We start from the raw sequence: 4,782 nt of genomic DNA, 5'->3' as shown, positions 1-4,782 counted from the left end.
CTTAAGGTCATGCTCAACCTCCTTAGCGATCCGGGAAATGCAAATCAAAACAACTTTGCGATACCATCTTACACCTGTCAAAATGGTTAAAATCAAAAACACCAATGATACCCGTTGCTGGAGAGGATATGGAGTAAGGGGAACACTCATCCATTGCTGATGAGAATGCAAACTTTTACAACCACTTTGGAAATCAGTGTGGCTGTTTCTAAGGAAATTTGGGATCAACCTACCCCAGGATCCAGAAATACAAGTCCTGGGACTATACCCAAGAGATACCCTATCATACTACAAAAGCATTTGTTCAACTATGTTCATAGCAGCAATATTTGTAATAGCCAGAACCTGGAAGCAACCTAGATACCCCTCAATGGAAGAATGGATAAGAAAGTGTGGAATATATATGCATTAGAGTACTACTCAGCGGTAAAAAACAACAACATCTTGAATTTTGCATGCTAATGGATGGAAAAGAGAGCACTATCCTGAGTGAGGTAACCCAGACCCAAAAAGATGAATATGGTATGTACTCACTCGTTAGTGGATTCTAGCCATAAATAAAGGACACTGAGCCTATAATTCGTGATCCTAGAGAAGCTAAATAGGAAGGTGAACACCCCCCTCCCAAAAAAACATGTAGTTATCCTCCTGAATATTGGAAGTATACAAGATTGCCAGGCAAAAATTGAGAGCTTGGGGTGGGGGTGGGATGGGAGTAAGGGGAGATGGGGAGAGAGAAGTGAGAAGGGGAAAATGGGGAGAGCTTGGGGGAATGGGATGATTGGGATGGAGGAGGAGTGGATATGGGAGCAGGGAAGTATATATCTTAATTGAGGGAGTCATTTGAGGGTTGGCAAGAGACTGGACTTTAGAGGGGTTCCCAGGTGTTCAATGAGATGTCCCCAGCTTGTTCCTTGAGCAGCTAAGGAGAGGGCACCTGAACTGGCCCTATCCTATAGCCACTTTGATGAATATCTTGCATATCACCATAGAACTTTTATCCCGCAATGGATGGAGATAGAGACAGAGACCCACATTGGAGCACTAGACTGAGCTCCCAAGGTCCAAATGAAGAGCAGAAGGAGAGAGAACATGAGCAAGGAAGTCAGGGCCACGAGGGGTGCACCCACCCACTGTGACAGTGGGGCTGATCCAATGGGAACTCACCAAGGCCAGCTGGACTGGGACTGATGGAGCATGTGATCAAACTGGACTCTCTGAACGTGGCTGACATGAAGGGCTGACTGAGAAGCCAAGGACAATGGCACTGGGTTTTGATTCTACTCTATGTACTGGCTTTGTGGGAACCTAGTCTGTTTGGATCCTCACCTTCCTAGACCTGGATGGAGGGTGGGGAGGACGTTGGACTTCCCAATGGGCAGAGAACCATGCTCTTTGAACTGGAGAGGGAGGAGGAGTAGGAGAAATGGGGGAGGGGGAGGGAAATGAGAGGAGGGGAGGAGGTGAAAATTTGTAATAATAATAATAAAAAAGAAAAAATATCACAGCAAGATTCTTCACAGACCTTGAAAGAACAATAATGGTTTTAGCCACCAGAGTCATGGAAAGGACACTGACTCTGAGATTCCAGCTCACAGCAGTCATTGTGGCCACCATCAAGAAAACCAGTGACCAACCGTGCTGGGGACGATGTTGGAGAAGAGAAACATCATAACTAGAATTACTTTGGTTTCTAGCTCCAACAATTCCTGGTATCCAACCAAAGTCTTAACATTAGCATCCCACAGAGACCCCTACAGGCTGACATGTGTACTGCATTATCTATAACAGCTCCCATACAGAGCCAACCTAGATGACCATCAGTGTGGACAAAGAAAATGTGGCAGCATAGTCAATGGAACTGTATTCATTCATAAATATTAGTTAAGTCCTTTGTAGAATTATGGATGAACTCAGCAATCACATTAGTTAAAATCTCATTCACAGAAAGATAAGTGTAACACATTTTCTGTCATATAAGAATATAGACTAACATACATGAGCACATACAAAATGTTTAATATTTACTATACTTTTCTAAATTGAAGTTTTCTGTTAATTCAGTGGTAATTTCTACAACATAAAATTTAATTTAATTGAAAATGTTCACCACATATTCATTTATATACTAAAATGAGACTTTGCTGTTTATACATTGTTGAATAGCATGCAAATAGCTTCAACAATATTCAGTTTGGCATATAACTCTAGCTATTTTGCAAAATAACAGAAATTTTTATTTAAATTAATGCATTTTATTATGTTTAAACTATAAAAGCAGCATGTTTAAATGTTATAGGACCCTTTTCAAATACATTTGCATATATGCGAATATGAACTTGAATCTGGAAATTAATAGGCTCAATAAGGTCATTTTGAGAGTCACTCGTAGGTGGAAGAGACCCTGGGAAAATGACAACAAAGCCCTTTCCCAGTAAGGACCGGACCAGAGTTGGAAACTGAAAGAAATTACAGTTCAATGACACAGCTGTGTTAACACTACTGAACAAATCACAGAAGATGGAGCAGGAACAGACAAATATTGCCAAACAATCCACTCTTGAGTGCTGATCTCAACGTCAAGATTTCAGCAGCCACCAGCAGAGGTGAAGGTGGGAGACCATTGCAGTGGTCAGCTGTGCAGAAGTTCCCATACTGTAACAACTCAGGTACAACAGCAAAATAAAGAGAGGGAAACAATGTATGTTTCTGTAGGTGTAGGTCAAACTTTACTTACAAAAGAGGAAGAAAAACACATAATGTGAGAAGTGACTGACTGTCCTCAATTAATCTGAGTATTGATCTTTTTCCTTCTAATGAATGTCTAATAGTGAACATTGACCTTCAAGTCCATGGACACTGGTTTGTCCAAGGTTTTATAGCTGTGATGAGTGGCTGCCATTTCTAAGTCCTCACATCAAGTTGCTACTAAAGAGACATCTTAGTTCTTATGGATGCAGTAGAACATCTGGTATAGGAAACACACACATGCTTACGGAGCTCAGAGTGACACTCTCTGTTTTCAGGAAAAGATGATGAAGGGATGGGATGAGGACAATGCTGAGAAATGAACAAGCGTCTCGTCAGGAATGTTCACCAAAGCCCTTTTATTTGTAACAAGGAGGCAAAGGGGCACTGTCATCTGGTGAGTGGAATACAGAACCTTTCACAGATGTCAACATCTCAGAGGGCAGGGCAAGGGGGGAAGCAGGAGGGGAAAGGGCAGCAAGCCTGGACCAGTCTGCTGAGCATGGCTTCCTCCTTCAACGCTTGATGGAGTCTTCCTTATCTTAGCAACAGCCCCCAGACTGCTGGCTACTGCCACAGCTGCTGCCACCACTGCTGCCACAGCAGCCACTGCTGCCACCACTGCTACAGCATCCAGAGCTCTGGTGTCTGTGACGGAGAGATCTGCGGGGCCTGTGGTGACTCAGGCAGCAGCCACCACCGCCAGAGCTGCAGCAGCCACCGGAACTTGAACCACAGCAGCCCCCGGAACTGGAGCCACAGCAGCCCCCAGAACCCAGACTGCAGCAGGAAGAGACAGGAGGACACTTAGGGGGACACTTAGGAGGACACTTAGGGGGACACTTAGGGGGACACTTTGGTGTCTGGCACTTAGGAGGGCACTTAGGGGTGCACTTAGGAGGGGTCTGACACTGCTGCTGGCTCTGCTGGCAGGACATCTCGGCCTCTGGGTGTTCAGGAGCTGCAAGAGAATCACACACATATCAGACACTACACACTATGTGCACCTGAACCATTCTGGCCACCCGAATTTAACTTATAAGCCCTAAAACAACCATTCATAGTCCTATCATTTATAACACACTCACACTGTCACAATGGGGGCATCTTGAATTCAGAATCTCAGAAACCTATGCAAGCAAGATACTCATTGTCACCTAGTATCCAGAAGTGCTGAATGATTATCTAGTGACATTTAAAATGTCTGTTGGTCTTAGTCCTCCTAGATGTGCCAGTATATGAATTATTTCAGAGAAAATAATTGTAAAAGCAAAGGAGAATCACTACTTGAAGGTGATTTTAGTTTAAAGTCTGTATTTTAAGACTTTCTAGGTTACTGATGGTGGAGTAATCTTAGTACCTAAAAGAAAAATATGCAAACCCACTTCAATTTGCCATGGATTATAAGCACCTGTTGTGAGTACAGAGTTCAGAGGTATCTAAATCACCACCTCCACAGGTTAAGGGTAACAAAGTCAATGTCATCCTGGTGGTGTCCTCTTCATCAGAGATGTGTGTTAAGAGATCCCAGAACCATGGCTCTATTTCTTTCTCAAGCCTAAGTGAGACTCTGTTGCCCTATCCTGATCCAGCTCTTCTACAGGAGTTAGGGGAAGCATTTTCTTCACAGGACAGCTCTACCCTGAGTCTATCCAGATGTGCATGTCTCTGTGCTCAGCATCACATACTAAGGGTTCTTATCCACTGAAGGTACCTTGTTCTCTCCAGTGTCGGAATGCCCCAAGTACTCCAATGTCTCACAGAACTGTGACTTCTGTGTGTCCAAGTCCCCAGTGCCTCACCCCACACTTTTCAACACGGTTCATGATCTATCAATATGGGCTCTAGCTGTGGAGACCCCAACCAGGCTCCTGTCCAACTTTAGTCTTTCAATCCCTCTGGAAAAGTCTCTGCTCTTGCCTCCCATGGTCACTTACCTAGTTGACAGGCAGCTCACGATCTGTGGGTATCTCAGGAGGTGAGTGATGGAAGTGCCCTGTCCCTCAGGCCTTTTATTCTGATCCTGGGCTCTGC

The 4,782-nt window shown here is 44.1% G+C and overlaps 1 long non-coding RNA gene across 1 annotated transcript; it reads right to left on the bottom strand.

Annotated features, from left to right (window-relative positions):
* Positions 1–3,083: 3,083 nt before the first annotated feature.
* Positions 3,084–4,782, bottom strand: LOC125414711 (uncharacterized). Its single transcript, XR_014997833.2, has 2 exons — positions 4,686–4,782; positions 3,084–3,709 (listed from the first exon to the last, which is right to left on the bottom strand). It is a non-coding gene; the product is annotated as an uncharacterized LOC125414711 (long non-coding RNA).

This window comes from Myodes glareolus, chromosome 17 (genome assembly GCF_982192425.1).
Source record: "Myodes glareolus chromosome 17, mMyoGla1.1, whole genome shotgun sequence".
In the NCBI taxonomy this organism is placed as follows: domain Eukaryota; kingdom Metazoa; phylum Chordata; class Mammalia; order Rodentia; family Cricetidae; genus Myodes; species Myodes glareolus.
The sequence above is the reverse complement of the archived record's forward strand: the minus strand, read 5'-3'. Positions and strand labels throughout refer to the sequence as shown.